Here is a 15,851-nt window from a genome sequence, read left to right as displayed (position 1 = left end):
TTCCTGTATGATTGAGCCTCCAAAATCTTAATATTTATCACGAGGTATATCATTGTAAGAATAAAAGCTCCTAGCAGACATGGAAAGAGACAGAGGCTCTAAATTCAGCTTGGTAAATGCATGCTACTCTATGGTCTTTATTGCAGTTAAAAGCAGTCCTCTATTCATGCAGAAGAAGACAATTAACTCATCGGCAAGGTCCTACCCACAACCCCGTCTTCAGCTTTAATCATTTATTTGGAACTTTGTTCTGACAATGAAGCTTTTAATGACTTCAGCAAATGACAATGTGTCTGAATTTTCACCGGCATTTTCTCTTGTCCCAGCCACACGTCTCTGCCAGAGCCCAGCCTCCTTTACATTGTAGTTTTTTAATACCTGTAATCAAGGATTTAACCCAGGTTCCAAGCAAAGCTAACAAATAATTATCTTTCACAATAGAGCGAAAATCAGGAGTCTAATTAATGAAAGCGCTAATTGAACTTCCCCATTACTGATACATTAGTTCCTGCTCTGACATAAACATTAATCAAATTCACTGAATAATTCTACTCTCCACTTCCCTCACCTGTGTAGGCAAATCTGCCTGCTGTCCTGGTTTGGTGAAATGGATGAAAATGGTTCACGATGTTATCTGGTGATACTTTGTTAGGTAATAATTACTGACAATATTCTATAGTCAAATGGGACAAAAGCATGGAGAAAAATACATGAATGTCCATATACACAGATATAAGATCATGTATGTTACATATTTAGAACAAACACAAACCCCTGAAGGAAAGAACCTTTTGAAGAGAAAGTTTAAAGTATTTCACAAGAACTTCTGCATTTTAATGAAGTGGTCCTTTTGGACTGCAATTGTATGGGCAGTGGATTTCTTTTAATGATGGCATTAGATAAATATTTGTATGTTTTTCTCTCTGTTGAAATGCAAGCTTCTGCTTGTGTTTAAATGCCAGCTCTCTGCTCCTTGGCTGGCCAACAGTTCTCAGAATACCCAGTAGACACTGCTTCAGTGAGGGGTGAAGACACCGTTGACAGGCAGCTTTGTCTGGGACTGTGGTTTGCTACTGCAGGGTGAGTCAAGGGAGCTGTTGGTGCAACTGTGGAATCAGGTTCTCACTAGGAGGCCGCACACTCTCAAAGGGCATCGGTTCTGGACACCCAGCACATTCTATGATGTCTCTGTCCCACCCACTGGGTGGGCTGACCAGGGGACAGTGGTGGCTGAGATGATGCCTGGTCTATGACTCCCTTCAGGGATGCTGGAGTTGTGACCCTTATGTTGCCAAGCTGGCTCTCAACTCTCAGCCCCTTGTAGGGAGGCCTTCATTGGAGAAAGTTGCTTAGCCCAAGGGTGTCTGTCTATCTGTCTGTCTGTCTCTCTCTCTCTCTCTTAAGTGATAGAGAGAGGTCTTCCATCCAGTGGCTCATTCCCCAACTGGCCACAACATCCAAGGTTAGGCCGGACTGAAGCCAGGAGGTTGCAACTCCATTTGGGTTGCCCACAAGGGTGGCAGGGGCCCAAATACTTGGTCCACCTTCCTCTGTTTTCCCAGGCATATTAGCAGGAAGCTGAATCAGAAGCTGAGCAACTGGGACTCAAACCAGGGTTCTGATCTGGGATGCCAGCGTTGCAAGCCATGGCTTAACCCACTGTGTCACAATGCTGTCCTCAAGGGAATACTTCTTTCCAGGGGCATCCAATGGTATACACAGTATGAAGGCCTGGCCTCCTGTGTCACTGAGAGACTCTTGATTCCAGGGTCCCCCACCCAATGGGGCAGCTGGGCTTTGTGGTGCGGCTGCATTGTGGCTCAGTTTCTCTCTCTGAGCCCTGCACCCCAGCCTCCTCCCAGCTGCTCTCATCCCAATAGTACTCCCTAACTTCTGCTTCAGAGTCAGCTCTGGGGAACCGAACTGTGACCCGGATGACAGGAAGTTCCATTCTGGAAGGTTAAGGTCAGAGTCATGATGTGGCATGGCATGAACTGGTCAATCCTGAAAGGAAGTGACAGTCAGCAGCTGGACATGGAGGGCAGAAGTAGACAGGACACCGGAACAGGGAGACCATGTTTCCCTTCCCCTCAGGTCTGAGTTGCCATTCTGGGCCAGGGCCTGGGGGATTCTCAGTGAGTCTGTCCCGGCCAACAAGGCAGGCTGGGGGGAGGCAGGGACAGGGGACGCTGAGGAGAGCGAGCCACGCCTCCATCCACAGTCTCTTTCACAGCCCCTTAATACGCTCACCACACTCATCAGAAACAGGTTCCAAGTGACTTCAAAGTAGTCTCACTTCAAAGTCATGTTCCGAGATTTTAAAATAAACTACAGAGGTCTCAGAAATCTCCTTAGCTGCAGCAGCGGAGGGGGCACCAGCCCCACCCTGGTTGTGGAAGGAAAAGGAGACGCCAGAGCTCCATCTCAGAAGCAGAGACGGCAGCTGGACGTCCGTCCGTCCGTCCTCAGCGCAGCCAGCATGGCCGCGACCCATTCAGGCGCTCTGTTTCGGCGTCATCACCTTAGCCGGCGGCAGTGCTGTGATCCTCCGGACGCGGCTGCAAGTGAAGGTGAGACGGAACTGAACCCAAGGGAGCCTGGCCGTGCTTCACCGACCCACATACAAAGCAACGACGTCACAGCAGGCCTGCCCGTCTCGCAGAGCTGGGGTGCACTCCACAAGAAAGGCAGAGGCAGGGGCAGGAGGATGGCGGCAACTTTAAAGCAAGAGTGTGCACCTGATACTTGGTGATGTCTTTGTCCCCCAAAGCCATCTCAGGCCTGGCTGCCGGTGCAGAGCCCCTACTTCTGAAAGGGCACCAGGAGAGCTGTGTGAAAAGGGTTCTTTGGCTTTTTCTAAAGTTATCTGTTAGATGCTGTGAAAAGAGCCTTTTGTGCTGAGCTCAAGGCAGCTCGGTTTAACTAGCAGTCAGCAGAGCATTGTTCAGGAGGATAAAAATGGGAGATAAGCTTTGCTCCCACAATCTGCCTCCAAAGGGTATGGAAAAGAAGAGTGGCTCCTTGGAGGCACATTATTGCTGCACTTCATGGGCTCCAAGGCCTTCCTCTGGAGTTAATATTTACCTCCAATTACGGTTTCCTGGGGTAAAGAGTCCCCACCGATGATCCTGTTCTGAAAAGCTTTGATTTGCTGAAGGAGTAGGCAAATCCACTCACTTAGGTACCCCCTCACAGAAAGCAGCCAATGAGAAGCTTAAAATCAGAGCAGAAAGAATGTTTTATTGACACTTCTTTGAAGTTCACTCCTTTGCTCCTTCTCTCTTTCCACTCTCCGGGAGCAGATTGGCTCAAAGAAGTTTTGCTCTGCGTTTAGGAAGCTCACATTTGCCTGCAGGCTGTCGCTCTGCTGTCTTGTGTTTTGCCACCTTTGGAAGGCTGCTCTGCCTCCTTGAAATTGCAATAGCTCATGTGAAAAATAGGTGTAGTCGTCTCACGCTGCTCACATCGGATGCAGGCAGGTGGTGGAGAGCGGCAGATTGGCTGGATTTTACAAGGACATCCACCTTCGATTAAAAGCTCTGCTATCTTTCCCCCCTCCTCTGTTATTTGCATGGTCCCTTCTCTGGATGAACAGAACAAGCTGGAATTGTTCTAAGAAGAGGGGAAGTCAACAGAGGCCCTCACCCAATGCAACACAGGCCTCTTGCCAGCAGCTAGCATCCCCCAGGACACTGTTTGCTGAGCACAACTGGTGTTTCCCCATGGTGATCACCCAGTGCAACATTAGAAGGTCTTCTGGGGATGGTGGCTGTATGTGCTACAGCAGGGCAGCTTTGTGAGCCTGATTGTCCCTCACTGTAAACGGACATGACCGAATGGATGAGCATGGAGGGGACTGTTCCACTTAAGCCTAAGCCACATTCATCCTTAGCCTGGCAGGGATCACTGTCATTACCAGCACAGCCCACAAAAGCACAGCAATAACAGATGTAAGGAAAGGTCTAGTGGGGTGGACGCTGTGGTACAGCAGGCTAAGCTGCCACCTGAGACACCTGCATCCCGTACCAGAGTGCCTGTTTGGAGTCCTGGCTGCTCCACTTCTAATCCAGCTTCCTGGCAATGCAGCCTGGGAGGCAGCTGATGACAACTCAAGTGCCTGGATCCCTGCCACGCATGTCAGAGACCTGGATGGAGTTCTGGGCTCCTGGTTCCAGCCTGGCTCAGCCCTGGCTGTTGGGAATAGAGAATGAACCAGAAGATGGAAGATTTTTCTCACTCCCTTTCAAGTCAATAAAAATAAATAAAAACCAAGCATTCAAAGAAAAAAAGATCTTGAAACCAATTTTCTAATACCTTATGTAGAGAGAGGAGGGAAAGGAGAATAAAGATTTTTACTGAAGAGAGAAAAGTCAGGTCTGTCATGTTTACCTCTGTAGAGACTGCTTGCTCACAGGGGACAGACCAACAAGGAGCTGAATCTCCTCCCTAATCAGGTACCTCTGCAGGTCTCAGGATTTCGCTTTCTCCTTCTAGAAGTCAGGAGATGGTGTTGGAGGCCCAAACATCCTCCAGAGTTTAGGATACACTTTTCAGAGTTCACATCTGAGAGCCTCTTGAGCCAGGTGTGGAGACGGGACGCCCAGCAGGCAGGCAGGGAAGGGGCAGAAAGGATGAGAACATAGCAAGAGCTGTCTACCACCATGACAAGTACAGGAAGGTGTTCCCACAGCCACTCGCTCTTTCACAAAAGCTGGTCCCAGTTTGGGAACCACGGGGTCAGGGTACAAAGCTCTGGGGCTCTTTTCTGGCTCTCATCCCCCTGAGCAGGAATCAGGTCTGCGGCTGGGAAGAGCTCTTTCCAGTGCACATTTTTCATGCTTCCTTTGTTAGGTTTTTCTTTACACGTTCCCAACAAGATCATTTTGCCAGGGGAGTGTTTTCTTGTGTGTGAAGGGTTTTGGGGGTTGTTTGTTCTGAAAAGCACCTGCAGACAATAATTGGGAAATGTGTTCAACCTGCCATCAATTTGCTGTATTGACGTGGGAGCCTCAGTGGGTCTCTGTGCAGAATAGACTTTCCCCACGTGAGCCAGCGGCTGAAAAGGCTGCATCGCTCAGTCAGACAGAGGCAGAAGCCGCAAGAGGAAAGGGGGAGAGAGATAGAGGGGTGGAAACTGAGCCAGAGTCCTAAGACAAAGCCAGAGATGGCGCAAACAAAGACTCCTGGAAATGCTCAAAAGGAAAGCGGGCTACCACTGAAGCACTTCTGCAAAAGGACGAGAGTAGCCAGTGAAGAGATGGGTCAGTCTGTGCATCACGTGAACCCCACGGTGGCATGGTTCCTGTTTGTTAAGCTGCTCAGTTTTGATAAAACACACGCCCAAACAGAGCCTTTAGAGCAGCCCAAAGTCACTTGACTTGGTTTATGGTGCCCGGACAAATGGTAATTATCAACCAGTAATTCCCTTGAGGGGAGCTGATGTTCCAATAAATTGTAAAAGCCAAGCTTGAGTGGTTTATGGCACCATCAAAACCTTCTATGGACATATAATCTTATAACTGCAACTTGCTAGTGAAGAGGTGTTTGCACAACGGGTGATTTAGGAGCCTCTAGACCTTCTCAGAGAGCACAGGGAGCAGGCAGGCTGCTCTCCAGTGGCCCCCAAGCCACCTGCAAATTGAACCGAATGCTCTTCCCCTCTCAGCAGCACACCCAGGCTCCCTGCCTTGGTTTCTCCAAGCCGGACACATTTGAATCCACACTATTACGCATGCCTGTAAGATTGGTGATCCCCCGCCAACAAGTATTTGATGCAAGTGTGTTCCCCAGTGTTTAACAAGTTCACGGGCGTCTCAGAGCAAGGAGGACTTTTGCACATTACATCCAAGGGCACAGGGAAAGAAAGGATGCCTGCATCAGTATGCAGCCTTGGTCATGGTCATCTAATATTAAAATGTGTAAGATCTCCTGTTTTAAAAATGTGCTAGAGCCCTGTCAGAAACACCAGGGCTCGAGACAGTCAAGGCGTGTTTATAGTGATGCTGCATGATGGCCACCTGGAGGTGTCCTGTTATACAGCCAGGCGGAAGATGGAAGAAAATATGACAGGATTCCTGAAAAACACTAACGATATCACATTTCATTGTCTAATTTATTTATAGTATATACCCCCCTGACTTCCAATGAGATTAAAGTCATTTCCAAAGAGATTAAATATGGTGTCACAAAATTATGCCAAACATACTCCAATTTACACACACACACACAGGATCTTCAAAAAATTCATGGAAAATGTGTATTATGGAAAAACTATGTATGGATTTCAAAACGTTTTGCACCCAAATAAATTTGTTTTTAATTTTAACTATCTGATGAACTTTTTGAAGTACCTTTGTGTAGGCAAACAAGTGTGTGTGCATAATTTTTCAAATGTATCATGGGGAAGGATGGGAGAGAACTGTGTCAACAATCAAGAAGTTAAAGCAAAGTGGCTCTAAGTTTCTCTTTAAGCTTCTAAGAAAAAGAAAAAGGAAAGGAAAGAAAACAGGGAGAGAAGATGAAGGACATCACATAATTCTAGAGGAAACTGAGATTCCAATAAGAAACTTGCCGTAGGTGCAAAATGTCTATGCCTCAAATTTCCTGAAAAACTCTGGCATCGACATCCATATGATCTTTAACCTGCCTATGTTAAAAATGTGCATATCAATGTCCAAAGATTTTCAAAATTATACTCAATCAGCCCTAAGCAACCATGGGCCCTGCAACTATGGATTCAAACAACCACAGAGTGAAAATATTTGAAAAATAAAAAAAAGTGTACAGTGAACATGCACAGACTTTTTTTTTTATGCCATGATTTCCTAAACAATGCTGTATAGCAACTGTTTACACGGCACTTACATTACGTTAGGTATTATAAGTAATCTACAGATAGTTTAAAGTATATGGAATGGGGCCGGTGCTGTGGCGTAGCTGGTAAAGCCGCTGCCTGCAATACCATATGCATCCCATATGACACGGGTTCAAGTCCCAGCTGTTCCACTTCTGATCCAGCTCTCTGCTGTGGCCTGGAAAGGCAGTTGAAGATGACCAAAGTCCTTTTGACCCCTGCAAAAGTGTGGGAGACCTGGAGGAAGCTCCTGGCTCCTGGCTTCGGATCGGCGCAGCTCCAAAGCCATTGCGGCTGACTGGGGAGTGAACCAGTGGATAGAAGACCTCTCTATCTCTCTCTCCCTCTGCCTCTCCTTCTCTCTCTGTGTAACTCTAACTTTCCAAAAAATAAATAAATCCTTAAAAAAAACTCATGGAAATGTGTGTTATAAAATATATGCATACACTTCAAGTTTTAAAAAAAGTATATGGGAGGATTACATAGGTTATATGCAAATACTACATCATTTTATGTAAGGGACTTGAGCACCTGCAGACATTGGAATCCCTGAGCATCCTGGAACCAATGTCCCAGAAATACCAAGGAACAACTGTATTTTCAAAAGTGTTTACTGGTCCTCCACACCTTCGCACATCAGAACCAAGGGCACTTTGGGGAGAACGTAGGTTTGCTAGATGGATAATCTCTTTTCATAGCAATAAATACAGAGTATCTGAAAATATTAACAGATATCATATAAAATTAGTGCAATCAAATATTTTTAGACTTTGATATCAGCTCAAGAGTTCTTTCTCTCCAAAGGTATATGCTTCTGGTTATTGAACAAAGAGAATTATATAATCCACCATTTGATTTATCCAAGGAAGCACAGAGTTAAATATCTGCCTGAAGTAACTAATTAATCCTGGTAGTTAACTCCTTTTAATTGATTTCTTAAATGATTCTATTTCCATTTTTAATTGTCCTGTTCCTGTAAACTGCTTCAAAGCCTTTTAGAAAAGGCATAAATCATGTATAAGCAAATGTACAAAATAAAAGTACTTTCTGCAGGGGCTTAGGTAAATTGTAGGAGGAACCAATAAATCCACATCAGAGCACAGGATTTGAAAGCCTTCACATTCTGAGTGAGTAGCATTAATGAATTAAATGGTGAAAAACAACAGAGAGGTAGGGAAATGGAAAATGTGTCTTCCTGCCATACAAATTTGAACTATTATAGAAAATCTTCAGAGAAAACAAAACACAACTGCTGCCACAGTCATTGGCTCGGCAGCCATTTTGTGAACCCTGATCTAAACAATCAGTAGATTTTACTCTGCTAAGTAGAACTAGAGAACACAGGGTATGGCGGTGTTTCGCTGTACAGGAATTCCTGTGCGTTGAAAGTCGGTGAATATTTGGGTTTACCATTAACTAAAAACCATGATATCCTTCAGGAAAAAAAAAGTCCCTCTCCCAGTCAGACTTTTTAAGAGGGGGCTCTTCCTCCCAGGCTCTCCTACCCCTTCCATACCTACCGTAGTCCAACCTTGTCATTTCCATACCTCACCCTTGATGTTTTGCTTCTTCATAATAAAGGAATGATTTTTCAGGGGTTAAGTACAACCTAATCAGTGACCCTTTCCTTTGTCTGGATTAGAAGGAGTACCCTGAGGTGGTTGGCAGGAAATGTGAAGATAACGAGATAAGGAGAAGGAGGAGATGATCCAGAGCAAGCCAGTGCAGCTGCTGGGTAGAGGGAGCTGCAGGGAAGCAGGGGGCAGGGGCTGCGCCAGTCATCCTTGTTAGAGCCACACCACACAGGTTTTCAAAGCTGTTCCCTTTCATCCTCTTCCATCTCCTTGGAACTGTCCTGGAAAGTCCAACTCGAGAACTTCTGCATTTTGTATATCCGGCCCCTAAATACAGGTAGATCCTGTCTTAATGATGACCATTTCTAACATCCAGTTCTATATAATGAGGCCATGGCTCACCCTTGGTCAATAGCCTATGCTAACCCAAGGTTGCCATTATGGATAGAAGCAGCCTCTTTAAATGAAAAACTTATATAGAGAGATAGGTTCCCAAATCCTTGTTCATTTACCAGTCAACCTAGTTAACATCCCTATTATACAGTGCTGCATTCAGAAATAGAAATTATTTTTGAATGATGCATGTTATAATATCACTTTTTTCCCAACTCTGTCCCCACATTCATACCACAGACCAGACCAGGTCCTGGGCTGAGATGTGCTGAGAGCTTTACTCTGTGTCCTCTTTCTCTATAGTCAGTGCAAAAACACCTGGGGTAGGCAGCAGGGGGCCCATGCGAATTCTCAAAATAGGACTCTTTTTTTTCCCTTCTTCTGAGTGGAGAGCCATTATTTGAGAGCCCTGATGAAAGAAGGACCTTCATAGCTTTAAAGAAGGTCAGTCGGGCTGGCACTGTGGCGCAGTAGGTTAATCCTCCACCTGTGGCGCCGGCATCCCATATGGGCACCGGTTCTAATCCTGGCTGCCCCTCTTCCAATCCAGCTCTCTGCTATGGCCTGGGACAGCAGTAGAAGATGGCCCAAGTTCTTGGGCCCCTGCACCCATGTCGGAGGCCAGAGGAGGCTCCTGGCTCCTGGCTTTGGATCGGTGCAGCTCCGGCTGTTGCAGCCATTTGGGGAGTGAACCAGTGGATGGAAGACCTTTCTCTCTGTCTCTCCTTCTCACTGTAACTCTAGCTCTCAAATAAATAAATAAAATCTTTAAAAAAAATAAAGAAAGTCAGTAAGACTAGGGATATGCAGGCCTCGAGTTGCTTGGACTTAAAGTTGTTATTGGAAGAGAGAAAATGAGCCTAGGCAGCAGTGATGGGAATACAGGTGTCTGAGCCTTCGAATGTTCAGGTCAGAAGAAGGTCAGAGAAGGAAACAGAGCAGGAAGCTCAGATCAGGGACGATTCAGGAGGCCCACATGACTCTAAACTTGGGTCTGCTAGAAGAGCAAAGGGTAGCAGGAGCAGTGAGTTGAGGAAGCAGGGGTCATTGAAGCCATGCTCTGAGCCTTACTATGTAACTGGGCCTTTAAATGCAATTTTAAATGTAATGTCAACACTTATTGACAAGGATTGCCAAATAAGAGGTTACTAACGGGTTCCTACAGCCTCAGAAGCTGGCTCCAGGGAGCAGGACAGTTTCTTTCTAAATATCTGCATATTCTAATAATTATAGTATCAACAACTAGTGTTTGTGTTGCTGTGGGAACTGTGCTGGCTTTATCCCTGCTTTTAACCATTAGGCCACACTGTCTCCTGGCCCATCTGACACTCTCTGCTATTCCCTGGGTGGCACAGCCCCGGAGAGGCACTGCTACCTCCCCAAGTCACTTCCTCCCCAGGTCAGTGCTGTGCAGGCCGAGGTGGGCCCAGGGCCCAGTCAGTGCACTCAGTCTTCTCTGCAGAAGCTGAGGTGGGTGGGGAGATAGCCCAGCAGAGGGCTTCTTTAGCTGAGCAGCTGTCAACGCAGGGGCCAGAACACCTGCTGTCTTCTCTCTGGGTCTACTAAGAGGCAGAGGAGGGGAGCAAGTGGAGGGACGCAGACGCGAGGCAGGAGGGGAGCGCCAACCCGAGTTCTCAGGCTTAGGCAGCTCCTCAGTCCAGGTCCTTCCACAGGCCAAGCTCTTGCTGCCACCAGATGTGATGAGACGCTCTGTATCCTCACAAAAACACCCCGCTTTGCTTAAGCTACTCTGTTGGTTTCTGTTACTTAACACCAAGAACACAACTAAATTACCACAGAGATGTGGTTTCCATCTCCCATGTTTATGTCACTGTCTTAATCCTTTACTCCTTTCATCAACATTTTCTGTCTTCTTCCAGATGAGGGATTTTTCCCTAAATCCTGCTGAGATTTGCTCTTAGAATAAGACCATCACAGGCACCAGCATACCTTCTTCTTCTACTGGAAAGAATGGCAACAAAGCAACCCAACCAAACCCACTGCAAGTTATACCGCAAGCAGTTTATCCTGAACTTCTGTGGAATACCCCCATACCAGAATCCAGCAAATGTATGAACTCAGGACCAGGATATGCCCCTCCTTGAGATTCTCCTCTCAGTCCTCTAGGTATCACCTCCTCATGAGTATTACACTCCAAGCACACCTGGAGAAGACAGTGAACACTGCCTTTATGGAAGTGGTTCACATCACCATATTTCTAACAAGAAGTACTATTACATCTGGTGCTTAAATACCATTTTCTTATGCAGGATAAACTTCACTTTTAATGGTGTTTGGGCTGTTTTGATAGCCTATTGGTTTCCTTAAAATTAAATTCTCTTGGAGCCCTCAATAATTGAAATAGCCCCCTGATGGAAGTGTAACTTCTCTGTTTGAAAATGTAACCTTGTATCGGGCTGCATTATGATTGTGGTGATCACAAAAGCAGCTTCCCCAAAGGAACTATGTTTTCATGAGGGAGATGGAGGCAAGGCTACAGCCCAGGACTATTGTCTCAAGCTGACCTGAGCTCTCCTGAGCAATTAGCATGGTTAAGGATCAATGGAGATTGGAGGAGGACACAGTCTGCTGCAGCCTACTCAGGTGCCAGATGCCGAGGCCAAGGCCCACAGAGCAGGGTCACACAATTTGGTAGCAGTGTGAGCACTGGACTATGAACCTACTGATGTTCCTGACTTAAGGCTCTTTGCATTCCTGCCAAGAAGGTTCTGGGGCTGACTTCTGTGGGCTTCATAACGTTAGGAGGCAAGCATGCAGCGGAGGACCTCATTTGGCCTCAGAGCACAGGGAAAAGCAGCTCACAGAATGCCTGTGCCCTGTAGGGCCCTTCTGGTCCAGGCTCTGCTGTTCGCAGACGCTGTGTTTTGAGCTCCATTTGTAAAAAGAAGAGGGGATGGAGCTATTTGTTCTAAGGTTTTCTTGACATCTGGGAGAGCCTGTAGATGTCTATAGAAGACCCAGGCAGCCCCTCACGGGGGCCGTTGTTGGCAGCTAATACTGGCTCTCCTATTCCATGTGCAGAGCCCTTCTTGTGACCCAAGGGCGCCCCTGCTCTCCTCCTCCAGAACCCAGGCACCATGCATGGGTGGCAGTCACAACGGCCTTTGAACATCTGTGTCAGGCACCAAAGCAAGAGCCACTCAGTTCACAAGCCTGGGTCATTTGCATCCTTCTGTGTTTTTCATCCTGACTTTATCTCCCTAGACTCTGAAAAAAAGGAAATTTGTGTTGAAAGCATCCAGCTGTCTGATTTAAGGTAAATGTCTTTATAAACCAATCAGTTCAAGTAACTGATTGTGTGATGTGGTCACTGTGGTTTTAAAGAAAAGCAGAAGCCCTTTCTATTTCTCTTTGATAATAAAATATCATCATGGATTTCACACTCCTGGTGTCTGGTATCAATTCAGCTTCCTGTGATAGGTGTTACTAAGAACCTTTGAAGTGCTTGTTTGTACATGCCAGATTTTCTTTAATATACCAACCAATAAATAATTTCACTCTGCAATCTTTGAAAGGAAAAGAAGTCATGAAAAAGAAAAAAAAAGAACAAAATAAAATTTCACATTTCCTGATGTGTTGGAAAAAATGGAATATGGCTCAGGAGCTCCACCTAGTGGAATCATTGAGGTGCTAGCTCTGTGGTGAAAATCTGAACACAGGAAACTTAGGGATGGGGCCATCAAGGCAGAAACATCGGATTTTTGCACACAAAATGCCTTCATCAGAAGCCTGAGAAGTCAAAATCACTCCTTTTAAAATAGGAGCATTCATGTTTCCTAGGATATTAGTAATTGGTTTTTCTGTACTAAGTATGTACAAATATTATTCTCAGTGTACACATAGCCCATTTTTACATAGACTAAAATTTCAATGGTAGTGTGCCATTTTCCAGATAGAACACTTCTAATCATTTCTGTCCTTGGAAAGTGCTATGGTTTGAAAAGTCACGTGTTGGCAGCTTAGTCCCCAGTGTAACAGTTTGGAAAGTGGGGCCTAATGGCAAGTGTTTGGATCATGAGTGTGGGCCCCACCCTTCCAAATGAGCTTAATGCTGATTGTAAACAGGAAGTGACTTTGACCTCTTTCTCCATGCAATGCTTCCCAGCATCTCAGGGAACAGCAAGAAGGACCTCGCCAGATCGTGGCGTCTTGATAATGATCTTCTTGGCCTTCAGAACTGTGAGGATGTGCACACGGGGAAGCAGAAGTGATGGCTCAGGTACTTGGGTCCCTGCCACCTAGACAAAGCTCCTGGCCCCTGATTCAGCCTAACCCAATCCTGGCTCACTCACTCTCTGTCTCTGTGTGTGTGTGTGTGTGTGTGTGTGTTTCTTTGACATTCAAATAAAATGAAAATTAAAAAATTAAAGAAAATGAATCTCTGTTCTTCAGAAATCAGTCTGTTTCAGGTATTCTCTTACAGAAGCAAAAATGGACTGAGACAGAAAGTCAAATCTACGTGATGCTGGCTGCACTCCCACCTGTAGGGCTGACTGCTGCCCTCAGACTGACTTCTCAAAACTGTCAGGTGCACAGTCCCTACCTCACGTAGTGGAGAGGCTAAGAGCTCTTTCACCGAATTTTCCATTTTGTGTTTTGTTATGGCTGGTATTTTGGTTCAGGCACCACAGTCCATCCCTAATTAAATTAAGATCCCTATTTTCTAACTCCTTGGGTTCAGATCCTACGAGACTATTATACTGTCAATGTGCTGCCTAAGAAAGAGGGGACCATAGGAGTTCAGTAGAGACCTCTTGTTATAATTATGCCACTCAACAGGCTAGCTGCTTATTTATCATCTTTGGTAATAAATGCCTATTAAATTGAATTAAATGTTTTATTTAGATATTGGTTGTTCTTCAATGCAAAAAAAAAAGGCATCAATTGTCAGCTGATGCTACAGAATCTGCCTATGATAAATATAATCCTGTGATTGCTGATACGAATCACTGATATAAATCTGTGTCTCAGAGTCACCCCGTGCTCTGTGCAGTCACATTCACTAGTACCTTCAGGTCCCCTTTGAGTTTGTATTCGGGATATATGTTAAGAAGACTGCGTTGACAGTCCCTCTTCTTCAATGTCTGTCCCTTTGCCCTGAGGTGTCCTCTCACCCTAACTGTGGCCTCAGCCCTGTGGCTTGCTTTGGACAATGGGTTGCTACCAGGCTTGGCTTAAGCAGAGGCCTAAAAAAAAAAGGGCTTGTATATATCTGCTTCCTCCTTCATACCTCTGCCAACACCCTGAAAACACACCTTGGCTAAGCCTGCAAGGAGAGGCATGTGGCATATTCACTTCTGTCGTATCAGACACTGAGGAAGATCAACCAATATATGTATCACCCAGCAAAGCAAAGCCCAGATCCCTGACCACAGACCCTTGAGCTGTTAATGGCTTAAGCCACTGAGTTTTGTGGTGGCTTGTTATGCAGCATTACTAAGGCAGCGGATAACCCACAGGGGATGGACGTCAAGCTTTGGAATGGCCTAGGACTTGGAGGAAGTTCTGATCGGAAAAGTGAGCTGTGAGAAAAGGAGAATTGGAGTTGAGGACACAGAAAGATGACAGTCAGAGAAAATAAAGGTATAAAGCGCCTCGTGTTGAGGATAAGAGAAGGAATTGACAGGGATATAAAATCAGACAGCAAGGATGGAATGCCTATCAGCACACTCAGCACACATGGATGGAAAGGAAGGAGTCCCACCGTGGAAGGATGCCTACCACATAGGGTCTGCCCTCTTCATACATTTAAACACTGTGGGTGATTGCTTTAATGATTTAGGAATTGCAAATGTGATTAGCTCTATAGCTAGGTCTTTCTTTGCTTACCTACAAATGGAGGGGTAGATTGGAAGAGTTCTAAAGCTTCTTCCACTTGCCCCATAATTCTATTATTTCAGTTTTTATGCCAATTTAGCATTGTTGCAAAATGATCCTTAAAAGATTTGGTAGTCAGGGCCACTGCTGCAAGCCACAGGGAAGCAGCCCCTGTAGCGTTAACACCCTCAGATCTGCTGTGCCCCACGGAGACTGTCTGGAGAACCATGCTAAGAATATGTTTAGGGCGTGCAGAGCATGCGCACCCAGGAGGCATGCCCCTGCCTGCATCTCTAGACATTCCCAGAGACGGGAACAGAGGAAAGGGGCTGAGGCTGGGCTAAGGACCAGGGCCAGAGTTCCTGCACGCGGTTCAGGTCACAGTGGGATATCCTTGGGCAGGATTGGGCAGCAGGAGCTTGGAAGATAAGGATCTCACCCACCCTCAACTTCCTGTACTGGCTATGTTCATTCACCCTTTTCCAACACATGCACGTAAGAGGCGGCACTGCCCTTCTGTGATTTGGTGTGTACTCCAGAAGTGGTGTGTGTGTGTGTATGTGTGTGTGTGTTGGTGGACAGAAGATAGCTTCATGGCAAATGTCTTATCAAACTCAACTGGGAAGGACCCTTCTCATTCTTACATATCCATAGCATCAAAGGCCACTGGGAAGAACATCTCAGACCTTCAGCAAATATTTTCCATTGTTTTTATAATTTGTCATGAAGAACTCCTAGTACAATCTTGTTTACTTGCAGCCCACAAGGTTTAGCTTTCTCCAGTGACAAATGTGAATCTTCCTTTATCTTTTACAGCGTGCTTTTTTTTTTTTTAAAAAAATCCAATGAGTATTTTAAAATAGCCTATTTTTTAGTGAAATAAATAAAATAAATGGCTACTTACATGTTTAGTTTCCAGCCATCTTTCTCATCTAATGCATTTCTTTGACATTTCTCCATCTTTTAAACTAATGACTATGAAGGGGAAACCTAATAATTTAGAATTAACCAGACAGACAATAATTATATCTTTCCCATCTCCCAGCCCTTCAGATTTATTTTGATAACCAAAATATACTCTCTTCAAGAAAGCTGGTATGAATTCGGATGGTTTGTCTGTGTGCTGCAGGTTCTGGCACAGACAATGAGGCAGAGAGATGCGGCCACTGAGACACTCCGGAAACCACCCCTTT

General features: G+C 45.6%; 1 protein-coding gene and 1 pseudogene across 1 annotated transcript in view; both read right to left on the bottom strand.

The window, feature by feature from the left end:
* The window catches only part of SLC9A9 (solute carrier family 9 member A9), a 612,515-nt gene that overhangs the window by 517,789 nt on the left and 78,875 nt on the right, over positions 1–15,851 (bottom strand). The window lies entirely within an intron of this gene.
* Positions 9,036–9,160, bottom strand: LOC138849548 (small nucleolar RNA SNORA51; annotated as a pseudogene).

This window comes from Oryctolagus cuniculus, chromosome 4 (assembly GCF_964237555.1).
Source record: "Oryctolagus cuniculus chromosome 4, mOryCun1.1, whole genome shotgun sequence".
Lineage (NCBI taxonomy): Eukaryota > Metazoa > Chordata > Mammalia > Lagomorpha > Leporidae > Oryctolagus > Oryctolagus cuniculus.
Note: the sequence above shows the minus strand (reverse complement) of the source record. Positions and strands in the feature narration are given on the sequence as shown.